This window comes from Corvus brachyrhynchos, unplaced genomic scaffold, assembly GCF_000691975.1.
Source record: "Corvus brachyrhynchos isolate BGI_N302 unplaced genomic scaffold, ASM69197v1 scaffold309, whole genome shotgun sequence".
NCBI lineage: Eukaryota > Metazoa > Chordata > Aves > Passeriformes > Corvidae > Corvus > Corvus brachyrhynchos.
Window position 1 is genome coordinate 956465 of NW_008240227.1, and position 14411 is coordinate 970875.

Here is a 14411-nt window from a genome sequence, read left to right on the forward strand (position 1 = left end):
CTCATGTGTAGAACAGAAAGCAAATCAAAGCTGGGATTGCATCTGTGGTGGCACTGCAGCCCAGTAAAGCTTGACTTCTGTTCTTTCCTGGTCATTCCTTTCCCCTCTGTTCTGTCTCCTGTGCCATGCCAGCACATGCTGGTGAACCCAACCAGGGAAGTGATTCAGCTGGAGAAGGAAAATCCTGCCAAAAAGAACAACTGCCAGCATAAATGCATGTGGTCTTGGGTGGTTGGGCTGGCATGGGAACAAACAGCTGGGGGAAAAAAGGTGGGATTTGTTTAAGCTTTTTATACTGCTGAAAAAGTTATAATGGAGCCACAGCCTCCACAATTCAGGTTTTGCCTAAAAATAAGTGATATGTAAATGGCACACACACAGCAAAAGAGACAACACCATCAGGGTCTCTTTTTTCAGATCTCTATGTTGGTTTAGCCCAGGTCAGGTCCTTACTAAGATAAATTAAGTCAAAGCATATCACTACGAGTGATGCTGATGAGGCTCAGGCAAATGACTTGACTGCTGAAGTTCCGTGTAATGAGGTTTTTGACGCAATTTCTGTGAGCCAGGTTTGCAGCTTGCAGCCTCTTTGAGGAGCAAGGTAAAAGGTGGTACTTGACCTGCAGGTGTTGGTCACTGGTACCCTTTGTGCAGCCCCTGTGGACCAGGACCAGCCCCCTGACCCACACCAGCAGCTTCTGTGTCCCATGTCCATGTGCACATTGCTCCACTGACTCAGCTTTGGGTCTGTCAGGGCAAATGAGGAAGACAAGGATTCCTCATGGATCAAGTATTCCACTTGGTTTTCCCTTTATTTTTCTATAACGCTAGAGACAAACTTGCAGCTGCGCAGTTGTTGGTGTGTATGTACCAGGGTGTGGCTTGTAGCAGTGATCCAGTTAGAGTAGAGCAATTGGGAGAGCATCCTCAAGGTCTCTGTAAGGACATAATCCAATGTAGAACTTGCTGCTGCTAGGGCAGTTGCTGAGCACGCTGCCCTTCTCCTTCCTCCCCACCCACGGTGGTGCCACCACCTCAGGTCTTTGCAGCCAGTTTAATGCAGTAACTCATGAACAGAACCTGGCAAGGGCAGAGAGTGCCCTGCTGTGTTAGGGAGTGGGTGGGCACGAAGAGGAAGCAGAATGACATGGCTGACAGCAGAGGCAGGGAAAGGAGTGAATCCTGTCTTTCATCTGTCAGGACAGCCTCGTGTGACTTCGCTCTTAGTGGCACAGGTGATGCAGATAAGGAGCGTTGCCTGTGGCATTAGTGCTGTGTGTTGCTCACGCCTTTACTGCTCTGTGTTGGGTATCAGCTCGGGGCTTTTACCTCAGAAGCACAAGCTACACAACCAAGCTGCAGCACAGCCGTAAGCTTGTGCATAGCTCAGAATTCAAAAAGGAAAAATTACTTTCCCTTTAGCTTACAAACCCACAGCTTAAGGGCATTTTGCTGAAGGAGGAGGACCCTGATGCATGTACTGGGTGTTTTTGGTGATTGATTTTTGTGCTGAATCATGAACCTGTAGTTTAAGTGTAACTTCTGAAACTCACCAATAAGTATATGCAATGAGCAGTGAAATGCAGACACCTGATGCTTTGGTTAGGTGGCTTTGTCACAGTGCTCCAAAGGTGGTTTTTAGGGAAGCATGTTGTGATAGCAGTAGCCATCATGCTGCTCTCATCTGCCTCTCTTCCATCACACAAACAAGAAAAATAAGAGATGTTAAACTTACTATTTGTAAGCCCCGTCACAGCCAACACTTTTCCATTGTCTTCTGCTCTGTTGGTTTCCTACAAGAGGTTCTCAAACTGTAGTCAGCAAAAATATACTAAACGGCTTCTTTTTGACTGCAAGGTTTGAGTGTACGTGGCAGCCTGTGTGGAACCAGTCAGTCTGCACGGGACCGAGTGCCCTGTTAGATTACTTTAAATACACACTTTAGGAAGCGATCCTATCCAGGTCACGCTCCCTCTCAGCCCTCTGGCATGGAGGAAAGTGCTGACAAGTGTGATGCTTTCATTCAGAGTGGTATCTCCTAGAGGAAAAAACTTCAGTTCAAAATGCATACACAGAATTTTAACTCTTAAGTATCACCTTCCTCAAAGATCAGGGAATAATCAGTTTGCTCCCGTTACGTAAGGAAAATTCACTTCAAGATCTCTTAAATTATAAAGGGAAAAAGAGGATTTACCTTAGTATACATTTCTAAATATTTTTACTTGTTAGAGAGCTATTTCCACCATAGTACATGCTTTTCTGTCTATAGAAAGTTTGTGTAATGCTCAAAATTCTGTGTGGAAAGAGGTCTGAGCCTAAAAGGGAATAAAGGCAATGTCTCTCTGAGCTGTACTTGGGCTCCCAGGATGCTAATGCCTGTGTCAGAGGAGATAAAGTGAAGGGAGACTGCATGAAACCCATCAGAGCTGTTAAGCTGTAGCAATGCAAAGCTGCTGGTATTTTAAATAATGGTTAAAATAAATTCCTGTCGGTTAGTGCTGGACTATTTGAAATTCCCCTAGGTTTGAATAAAAAGGGAGAAGGAATTTTAACCAGCTCATTTGATAGAAAAATGACCTGCAGATGGGGTTTGAGAGAATAATAGGCAGCAGATTACAGTGGGGAAATCATGGCAGAGCATCAGACTTTGATGGGTTTATGCAGAGTGGGCAGTGGGGAGATGGGAAGAATTCCCTCTGCAAACCAGCACAGCACTCGTTTTATTTCCACTGCCTGTAGCTGTTCATAGTAGCATTAAGTCTATGAAGTCATATATGCTGAAGAGTTTTAAAATATCAGAAGTGTTACATGATGTGCAAATATCAGTGGGCTTTCTCCCGTTTATGTGCCTATTTGCAAGTACACTCCTATGTGGAAGACCTTGTGTTTCTTCCAGTCTTATAATCGAGGGCAAATACCCCTTCCCTAGTTTCCAGTGTCCTGAAATGTATTTAGTAAATACTAGATATTATCAACACTTAAGATGATGTACTGAAAATATAAACAAAGTTGGGTTTTTTCTTCAAACCTTCATAATTCTGCCAAATTAGAAGGATTTTATGAAGAAGGCAAAAATTTTACAGCCACCAAAATTCAATTATAAAGTGAATTTCTAAGCAGGAAAGCTCTTATATGCATATATAGAATAGCCCTGGAATACCTTTTTTCCCTTTTCTCTGTCTTAGGAAAACCTAAAATACACTTGGTGTAACTTAACAACAAAAAACTTGAGATTGCTGTGGCAGGCTACAAAAATTTAAATATTCTCATGAATGACACCTGCAGGGATTTTTTGTTAAATAATGGAAGCCAACATTTTTAATGCTACTTACAGCATTTATAAGCACATTTGTGATCTGGAAAAATATTCTCTAAAATTCTTGTGTGGGCTTGTGCAGCCCAGGGATGCAATAACATGGAATGTTTCATGTGTGACTCCTGTGGGATTTTTCTTTTTGCCCTTTTTTTTTTAATAATACTGTTTTTGGTATTCGAGATGCTTACCAGAGATTAGAAGTGGGGTGTTCCTCAAAAATTTTAATAGAACACTTTTTGTGGCAGCAAATAAACAATGTCCATGTCTGGACTGACCAAATCTTCGGAGCAGTTCCAGAGAGGAGCAGGGCTCTGACTGGGTGTGGTTTGAAGCAGTTTTTAATACAAGATGTTTTCCCCAAGGGGAACTGTACTTGCAGTGACCTTACCTGCCCTCAGCTGGGGTTCCCTGACTACTCCTTTAGTAAAGAAATGTTGCCAGGATCTGTTTCCTGCTGTGCCCCCATTGTCCTGATCCAGTGTCCAGCCAGGTAGTGGTAATAAGGTGAGAAAAGCAACTTTACCTGTAACAGCAGCTCCAAAGTGTTTCAGTGGCGCCTGAGGGGAGCCTGACCTGGGTACTGGATCAGAATACTGCTCCAGAGTTTCAGGAATATTTTGTACTTTTGGAAGTGAGTGATGAAGATCCCATTTGGATTTTAACACTGAAAAATAAAAGCTGAGTTCCAGGTATTACTCCTACAACATTAAAAGTGTAAAATGACCGGTAATCATTCTTCAGCCTCCTTTACCACCACCCACTGTCCAGTTCGTTGCAATCTGTTTCACTGCCCTTATTTCTATTCTTTCAATATATCCATACAATTAGAATACAGAGGCTCATTAGTGTCTGTCTCTAGCATGGGTGCCCCTTTTTAGATGAGGTAGGAAGTTACAAACGGCAGTGAGATGCTCATTTGAGGGGGAAACAGACCTCACTGAAATTATTTCAGCTCTGTAAAGCATGAAGGCACAGAAAAATAAGTGATTTCCACTATAAATCTTAGTTTGTTCCCTATTTCATATCTTTTAATAATGCGTGAACAGTTCTCCTTACAAATGTGTAGAATCACAGTGAACCTTCTTTTATTTCCTGTGGTTTTTCCCTAAATAAATTTTCTCTACCATCAAACATGCCTCTTTGTTCTCACTGCTCTAGAATTCTTTCATCCTCTTCTCAAAAGCTTCTGAATATGACACACAGTCTCACTTGAAAAGAATGCAGAAGAGGAATGCAGGGCGGGGAGTTGGAGGTATGGAGCAGCATCCACTCGGCAGGAATACAGACAACAGGACACTTCCCCCTGCAAGACAGATTGAGGGGGGCCTGTGAAAGAAATCACAAGTCGTTATGGCACAGGAAAAAGTAAATAGAGGTGATAAAGGAACCAAGTTTCTTATCTGTTTTCTTTTTTTTCTGACAAGAACCTGGCAGCTCAAAAAAAAGGCACAAAGCTGAGAAGCTGTGGAATGTCCTTCCACAGGATGTTTTGGATACGGGATTGTAAATGGGTTCAAAAGGTAATTGGATAAATTTATGAAGGAAAATTCCATGTGAGACTATGAAGTACAGAGACCCCAGTTCTTTTACAGGAACTCTCTAAGCTGCAAATGGCTGGAGATGGGAGCGAGTTTGGAGAAAGTGGTGCTGTTCATGCCTTGATGCTCTGGGCAGCCTAATGGACACGCTGGATTTGGGGCTCATCTGCCAGGCTGCTGGCATCCTGTAACCACTTTTGTCCTCTCTGGGGCTCTCTTTGGGGTATTTATGATCCTTCTGATCTTCTCAACATCTTTGATATTTGGCAACTTTGCTTAATCTGCAGTTTGTTACCTCTGTTGTTTCAAATGTCAGCAGCTGAATCGAATCCTCCCTTCTCAGATGAAGTCTATAATTTATCCTGCACAGATGTGGAGCACTCCTGCTTTTCCAGGGCAGTTGACTCCTCTGTCCTTAAATTTGTGTTCAGGAGTAAAATATTTGAAAAAGTAACTTGCTGCTTCAGCCTTTTCAGTTTGGAATTTTATTCTGAACTAACATATAAAATCATTTTCCAGAGGAGCATTTAACAGATTCCTCTGTAGCTTTGGTAACTGTTACTGAAGTACAACACTCACTGAGGTCACTGCACCCTGGACAGTTGCTTTAGCACAGGGAACCATGTTCCTTTGGCCCTGTGATCTGCACCAACCTGGCAAGTGTCACCATTTGCATTACTCTTTTAATAGTCCTTTACTACCCTCTTTTGATTTTGCCTCATTTTTCTTTAACTGCAGGTTTCAAATAACCATTTTTCTCTGGCAAGTGAGTTTAGAATTAAAGCCTCTCAGTCTCCCTTTCCATACCAATACTTTATCAATGCAAGTGCATAACTCTTACATTGATCTTGAAGCTAAATTTCAGTCTTATTGTCTTTCTGTGTGTTTTGTTTTGTTTTGTTTTTTTTTAAGCAAATGCTCTGCCCTTGTAGAAGTGAGGCTGCAGCAAGCTCTCTTATGTGTCTAATGACAAGCCAGAACTGGAGCAATGCTTGCAGTGTATTATCCTCTGTCCTTGCCTCTTTCCGATGGCTTAGTACCGATTGTTTCCAGTTGCAGCTGTTTTATACAGCTGCCAAAACCACTAATACCCAACCTGTCTCTAGTAAGAGAGAGTTTAAAGAAATAATCTTCCTTTTCTTCAGTGTTTTGAAAGATGGAAATGCTCTGGGTTATGATGTAGTTTGCCTGGTGCATTCAATCTTATGCTATGGTGGAGTGGGTAAATGGCTGGTGTTGAGCAGTGCAGTGCTATGTATGCAGCTCAGGCAGGAGAATTTCAGATAACTGGGGAAAAAAATCTGGAACCATTGAACACTTGCTGAATTTTGTGCTATTTAAATGCATACTCTGTATCTTAATACTTCAGAAATATTAAGTGCTGCTTGAAGTTCCCTGTTACAGCTCTAGTTGTTTTCCATCAGTATTTTTAAACTGCAGTCAGAACAAGGGAAAATGCCTTAAGTACTTGAGGAAGAGAAATAGCCTAGGAAGGAATCACAGAGCCTCTTTCCCATCCCCTCAGGCTTTTGCAAGGGAGCACTACTGTCACCCTGAGTGCTGTTTGCCTTAAGGAGGTTTTTCAGCAAATAGTCCTGGTTTTGTTAAATTTGCCAGTGGTCAGTCAGGTTTTATATTCAGAGCACTGTACATTGTGACCTGTCTTCAAGCTCTGCTTATTCTGTTGACTGACCTGCAGTTCTGGCCCTTTCACTGATCTCATGGTTGATTTCTGATGTTCTCTCTCACCTTCACCACTTGTTGCCTTTTTTTGCCTTCTGGCTATTTCAACCAGTTCAGTTTGCTTTCTGATGTAGTTTCTTCCTTTAGATTTACATAGTATATGAGTGCCTTTTTCATTGCAAGGTCAAATGGTACTTCATTGAGAAGTCAAAATGTGTGGATTGGCTCTTGTCACAAGCTTAATTTAACCATCATTTATGTTCCTGGAAGTATTCCATTTTTGATCCATTTCGTTTATCTTAATACCTGCTTTTAAGCAAAACTTTGACAAATGATAGCAATATGTGGGAGATATTTTAGCACAGTCTTTTGAAAATCATTTTCCTAATACGTGAATTCTAGTCCAGACCAGACTTAAAATAATGGCATTACAAAATGTCAAACCTGGTAAAACTATTAAAAAAAAAAAAAAGGAACTTTGACTAATGGCCCATGTATATGGCTTAACATTTAAGTAAAGATTGCATTTCTGACTTGAGCGATGAGAAGAATTCAGCTAAAGAAAAAAACCGGCTGAAGTAAGTTGTCTTTGTCTGGCTGTAGCTGTGGGAAGAGCTCAGTGCCACACATCTCTGGAATTTTCCAGCTTTGTCTGGGATGCTGTTCCCACTCTGCCTGCGGCCGTGAGCCCTCTCTCCCGGGACATGCTGGCTCTGGACTCCAGCGATGGTTTGTGTTCAAGCTGAGTTGGCTTCCTGGGCTAGATACTTGTGTTTTAGCAGGGGTGGTGTTTGGCAAGCCAGGGAAATGGCAGGATTGTTCTGACAGAGCCATCGAGGTCATTGCTCATAATTGAGAGTACAGAATTGAGGGTCAAGAGATGGATCCTCTGCCTTAGCCCAGGAAAGAACAAGCTGTGGGTGAATGCCAGGACAGGGGTGCAGCCTCATGGCATCCCCCCAAGTTACAGGGGCTGCAGAGGCTGCATTGACCCCCTGCCCTTTGGTAAGTGGTGTGCCCAGGCAGGAGGGGTGGCATTCGTGTTGAGCTTATCTTGGGGCTCTTACTGCAGCTGTGCAGAAGTTTGCAGTCCCGCTGATGCTGGGGCCTCTTGATTTGCCTTTGTCCATGGCATTAAACTGTTCAGCGGCTCACAACAGCCTCTGCTCTCAGGAACTTCATTTTATAGGAACAGATTTCATGAGGAGAATGCCATGCACACATTCAATCTGTCACTTTTTCCTCTAATCCCAAATCAGTACGATTTTCTGATAACCTCTGTTGTATATCTGTTAATGTTTGTTCCTGTGGGGGCGAATATTTGAGGCTGGCAGCCACAGTTTTAGTGTCAGGCTTGTTTGGATGTAGGCCTGGACTTGGAGCAGGAAATCCACTGCCATTTCACAGCTTTATTTTTGAATGGAAACCAGGGAATCGACATCATGCATTCAAGAGCAAGAAAAATAGCATTTACAGCAGGGTGTAAATATTTTTTTATGATCCCAAGCATTCCTTTGTTTGCAGTTTTAGCTTAATATATTCATGATACCTTGAAATAGGGATATGCATGGAGATGGGGGTTTGAAATTGCTTTTGTGGTTGTTTCTGGCTTATATAAATGTATATATTCTGTAAAGATCAAAAGTGACTGGGAAAGAGGATTTGGAAGAGATTATTCATCTTTTTTTTCTTTTTTTTTTTTTTTTTTTTTTTTTTTTTTTTTTTTTTTTTTTTTTGCAATACATTGGAGGGTGGGAAGAGAAATTTCAAACTTGTTCTCTCAGACTTCGGTTTTGTTCAGTTTTCTTACTTTCACAAGATGTAATATTTTTATCAAAATTTCTAGTCACTGGAGTGAAGTATATGCAAAAGTGTTGTTAAGTGTTTCAATAAAAATCTCTCCTGCTAGTTGATCGCTGATGCACAAACTCTGTGGTTACTCCATTAATTCTCCTGTGAGATTCCAGGACACTTTTTCAAGAGCAGATCTACTTTTTTTATACAATTCATTGAAATATATGGATTTTCTTTAAATATTTTCAGGTCTGCATTGTTTTTAATTTTTTATTTGCATATAAAGTTAGATTATGATCATGCTGTTTCCAGTGCTTCTGAAAATACTTTTAAAGTCTGCCTTGCATGATCTGTCAACTCAAATTATTACATTTGCATCTCTTTTTCTACAACCTGTGCAACTAAAACCACTTTAATTTGTCTGTGTTATATGATAAAGTTCAAGGGAGAAGATAAGCCAATTTGTTCATGGCAATTTTGAAATCCTGCTTAATACTTTTATTTAAAATGGTCTATTAGGATTGAAAGGGAAGTGTGGGAAGAAAATGGCATATCCCAATGTAGAAGCTGTAGAAGTCTTGTCAGAGTGCTTGAGAAACTTTAAATGGTCTTGTTTAGTTAAACAAGGAATTAGGAATTTGCTTAGGGAAGATGTGGGCTGGAGGTTGTATAAAACAGAATCAGAAAGGTCATGGGAGATGACAGCAGGGCTTGGATGTGATTGATAGTTGAAGGCAGTTCATGTGCATATGTGGAGAAAGTTATTTCCAGCATTGCTGGAACTCTGGGGAGATTTTAAATCATTCAGTTCATGTCACAGATTCTTCAGATTTGCACATGTACAAACATTATTTGGTGGCAGTTCAATGTTGTCTGTAGTTATTTGTTACCTTTTAAATAGCAGCAACATAAGAAAGAAAGAAATTGTTGGTGCTAATCTAAACTGGACAGTAGGAGTAATGTTCCTTAAGTATTTTGTGTTCATACTTGAAGCGAATTTTCTTTATTAGAAATGTTTTAAGAGATCATTTGGAGAAATCTGGAAGAGAATTCTCTGTTAATCTCCAAAAGCGAAGGTTGGTCCATTCTTGTGCAACGAGGTGAACGCTTCTGCAGAAACAATTTGGAGAAGAAAAATATCGGAACCAGTTAAAGGCCCAGGATTTGTGCCATTTTTCAGCAGTGCTGATGTACCCTGCCCTGTGCTGCAGCAGGAGCTGTCCCATGGGGATGGACAGCTTGGTGACAGTAGGGCTATCTGTACACAGAAGGGAACCAAGATCTTTCAGGAGGGTTACAGAGAAAGATGGAAACTTAAGCAGCACCATGCACAGGCTAACAAAGGGGATTGCAAGCACGTTATATTCAAAAACTTGTAATATTTGAATGACTTTCTTTAAACATGATACAAACTCTACTACTTAACCAACATTCCTCCTTTCCTTAGCACTCCCCTTGCTTATCTTTTGCCAAGAGCTGCTGTAAGGAAATACTTCTCTGCATTTCTGAATGCAGTGAGCCTGAAACTCTTCTGCAGTGGCAACTTGCAGTACTTCAGTAAATTGTGGCTTTTGTCAGATAAATAAAATTGGTAAAATTTTTCTTGATCCCCAAAACCCTCATTTATCTTTCCATTAAAAATACATATATATTCTCCAGCTTCCATTCTTCCCCTTCAATCTGTAAAGCACAGCAGCATATGATGTGGTTTCTGTGTTGATTTTCAAGATAATTTTTAGCCTGTCAAAGACCTTCTGTCTCAACAACTTTGAAACAAAGATTTTTTTGAATAGATGAGAAAGTGCAGCTGCCAGATTAACCAACACAAGAAACTGGAAGGGGAGGATCTTGCAGATGGTTCTAATAAAACTGGGCAAACAGCAAACGGGGGTGGGGGAGAATGGGTTGAAATGCAAACTGTAATCCCAGTGCAAGTTTTGGCATTAGTTTGTGAAAGACAGTCGCATAAACAGCCATGTGAGGGTTTGGGATTGGGGACAGTTTATTGCTGCTCTCAGTTTTTCCTGTTGCTACTGCACTGCCAGCTTTTTCTTCTCCCTGTACCCCTGTGTCCATGCTGCTACCTGAGCTTGTGTTGCTGTGCCAAGAGCCCTCCTCTGGAAAGCCACATTCAAATATTCATAGGATTTTTGTGAATGTGAAATACCATTAAAAGTCAAGGTTTTCAGTAGATGTTGAAAGAAGAAATTGTGCTTGTTAAGAGCACAAAGCAGTAAAAATGGAGCAGAGGCTTGTGTTGCTTCATTGTTCCTGCCTGCTATCCCATAGCCAAAAGTCCATTTTGGCCAAGCCTTGATAAACCCTGTGTTTGAAGTTTGTAGTACATGATTCATTCATAAGGATGAAGGGTGACTAGTAGTAATTTCTGTCTTTTCTGCTAATTTTCTCCTCTTACTGAGTGGTATTAGGTCTGTAATACTAGGCCGGCAATTGCAGTAGGAGAGATGCGGCTGAGGGCCTGGATAGTCTCTGATGGTCTCAAATTCAATCACTACTTCTTGACATGATAATTTGGGGTTCTTTGGTGGTTCTTCAGGCCAGAAAATCTTACTGACACCTCATTTCCAAAGCCAAAACAATTAAATCTTTATTTTTTTCTTCATCCTGCTAATCTGTCCCTCCTTCAATGAAAGGAAGAGTGTTTGAGAGCTCACAGGCTTTCAGCTTACACAGCAGCCCTTGGGATGTGTCTTCATCTTGCTGTGTCAAAAGCTTTTCAAATCAGTAGTTCGGGAGTAGCAAATCCTTCAAACACATGAGTAACAGATACTTACTTGTTTTATTGAAGAGTCCTTAAGCATGAGCAAGTCATTAAGTACTTCCTTTCTCCCCATGAATCAGTTCTATTTTAAACAGTCATCATGTATTTAATATTTTTAAAAGTATAAGAAGTTTTTACTTCTAAACTTTCTTGGAGTCTCTTGTGTACCTCTATGAATTTGTATTAAAAACGTATCTGTCAAGGGCTGCGCATTCCCTGTACTGATGCATTCCCTTTCCCTATCTCCTTCAAGAGTGGATATATTCTGTGTGCAGCATTTCTTTGCCCAGTTTTGAAGCGAAGAAGTTACTACTTTGAAAACAGAGCACATCTCTCCACTGCCTGGTCAATGGGTAATGCCACCTCAAAATGCCACCACCTGAGTGGCGTCTCCAGAGCTCAGCAACAACCCCAGAGCAGTGTCCTCACGCTGCCCGGGGGGCCTGGGAATTCCTGTGTGCAGTGTTTTCTGTGCCAGGTGATCCCTGCAGCCTCTTCGGCAAAGCTGTCATGCACGCGGTGTGTGGGGAGCCTGTGGAATTCCACTGAAGGGGATCCCGTGGTTTAATGGAATGCTTTGTCGTGGATATTGACCGTGTGATGTTGTCATGCTTTGCTGATTCAGTCGATTTGGAAAAAAATCTGTTCCCCCTCTCTTTACTGTATCATGCAAAAAGGATAACGAACATGAATATTTATAATTAAGTATTTTTGCAGGGGTTCGTGTCCAAGATACAACATGCTGAGACATTAAACAGCACAAGTGTTGCCAGAATCCTACCAGCTTGGCAAATCTAACAGCCAGCTGAAGGCAAAGAGGGGGTTTTATGATAAAATCAGGCCATGTACTGAATGCTAAAGCATCACCAGTTGTTTACAGCTCGGGAAGAGTTCACTTGCAACCAACACGAATAGGAGAAACCTTTCCCAAATGATGCTTTGTTTCCTTGTGGGTTTGCTTCCGTTTTTGCCTCCTTACACAGTCAGCAACCATAATTCAGATGGTGGGGTTTGGAACAGTCTTCCTGTTCCTAATCTTGTGAAGAGGTGCCCCTTTATCCCTGGCTGTCGCTCAGACTGACAGGACAGGGAGCTGCTCCCAGCCTTGGCAGTTGCTGCGGCTCGGGATGTTTGCAGCAGTGGCCTGTGATTCATTGGTTCAGCATTCCTCGCCCTTTGTGCTGCGAGGACAGCGCGGAGGGACCGAGTCACGGGGCAGCTCTTTTCATCCGGAGCTTCTCCTGCCTGAGCCTCTGCGGAAAGCCAAGGGGAAAACGGACAGGGACTCATCTGCAGCTTCATTTACTCCATCCATGTTAATTGCCTCTTTAGAACGGCAGCTAAAAAGGATTGCACATCATCTCTATCAATTAACTTAAAATGTTTTAAATTCATCTGTAGTACTGGGCACTGGAACAGAAGTGAATATGGAGTGCTTTGAGTCTTTTCTTTTAGAGTGGTAGATTGTGTTTTTTAAGTCCCTGTGCTGCTTGTGAGCACAATGACAACTGTATCTGTAATCTCTGTACCACCTGTTGCCTTAGCTACCATTTAATGTGCAATATGATGTTGGAGATAAAATGCTTTCTGTGGCACCTATAAAACACCTCAGTGGTCCTCACGAGCCACAGGAACACCAGATTTATATACAGCTGTGGCAGTGAATCTCTGCTATCTCCAGCTGTGCCAGAGCTGTTGGAGTGCAGCTCCACAAGCAAAGGCAAATGGCAAGCAGAGCCCTTTGCTGGGCAAAGCCTGCAGAATTTTAGGACTAAGTATAAATGCCTGCATGCAGCTAAAATTAAAAAATGAGTGTGACTGTTGGTATTTTATTCTATAGATACACACTGGCAATGTATTCCTGGTTTGTTGTTCCCTACAGAGACGTGCCCAGAGGTGCCCGCAATTTGGGAACAGGCACTGCAGGCTGTTGGAGCCGGGGCCACCTCAAACTTTTGGAAGGGGTTAAAATTTTACACAAACACATCTCCTTATGTAGAGACTTTAAAGAATCTTTCAGTGCAGCCATTCCATGCCATGAAGTGTTGGTTGATTTCTCTTTTCTTCAGGGCTATTTCTCTTATTTCAAAGAACTTGATAATATGCAAAAAAAAATTCTGCTTCTCTGTGAGGTTTTTAAAACTGCTAGGGACTGTGGTGTTCTCTCCACATTCTTTCTGGAGGCTTTGCAGGGCTCCATTCTCATTCCTTCTCTTCTCCTGCATCCTATTTCTGGCTAATCCCATCTGCAAAAGCAAATTGGTTGGTAACACCTGGGTTAGGAGAAGATTCAATCTTCTCTGTCCAGAGTAAGCTTTTGACTCATCTCTAATATTTCCATTTAGACAATGAGCCACAAGTTGAAGTCTAATTTAGTGGCTATTCCCTTCCCTGCCTTCATTTCTAGGGTATTCACCCTTCTCATTCAGTCCGTTTCCAAGCACATGATGTGTGTTTTCTGTTAGGATGGTTCTTATTCATCTCACTTGTTGCTACTCATCTGCAGGGCTATTTCAGTATCTTCCTTTCAAATGTCCTAAAAAGTCCTTTTGTGGTGATTATCATTGTCAAGGCGTTTTGGTTGTGCTGCTCAGTCTGTGCCCTCACCAGGCTGTGTTTGCTTTGCACAGAAGTTTAAGTGCTTTGCTCCTTGTTATTTGTGGCTTCCGTTATACAAATAATTTGTGTTTGCTTTCTTTCTGCCAACTTTGTCACCCACAAATGTGTTCACACTTGAAGTCCCAAGAAGCAGAATACCAGAGGAGGGAAAAAAACAACCCCACAAGCAAAACCCCAGAAGAACTGGACAGTGCTGTCTCCTTGAATAACTCTAAAGAGCTCTGCTCCTTTTCCTAGGAAAAGTCCTTAATTCTTCCAGTTGGTTCTACAGGCTGTTCCTCAGCCTGTGCCTCCAGCCCATTATCATTGCAAAGCTGCAGCTTGGCTGTTGGGCAGATAAAACTAAAGGAAGGCTGCAGCAGTGTCCTCCTGGGGAATGGAAAAGAAATGGGAATGTTGAGGACGAGGACAAAAGTCTGGGGTGCCAGCTATGCAGACAGAATTCTGAAGAGAATTCAGGTGTCTTTTTGCACAGCTCTCATAGCATTTAAGAGATCAGAAGGTCACTCAAGAAGGAAAATTTACAATAAATTCGATTTGAAATAACCTTCTTGTCTGTCTTTCACAGAAAATGTTGCTGCCCTGACCGGCAGTCATGAAGAGAAGGGGGTGAAGAGAATTTGTCTGGAGAAGTGGGAAGTTTTGAAATTTTCAGCAGGGGGTGAAGCCAAGCCAGCCA

At 41.9% G+C, this 14411-nt stretch overlaps 1 protein-coding gene across 3 annotated transcripts in view; it reads left to right on the plus strand.

Annotated features, from left to right (window-relative positions):
- PEAK1 (pseudopodium enriched atypical kinase 1) overlaps positions 1–14411 on the plus strand; it is a 108046-nt gene that overhangs the window by 30923 nt on the left and 62712 nt on the right. For all 3 annotated transcript variants that reach the window (XM_017745154.1, XM_017745157.1, XM_017745155.1), the window contains exon 2: positions 14301–14406. The gene's annotated coding sequence lies outside the window, so the exon portion shown is untranslated. The remainder of the gene's footprint in view (positions 1–14300; positions 14407–14411) is intronic.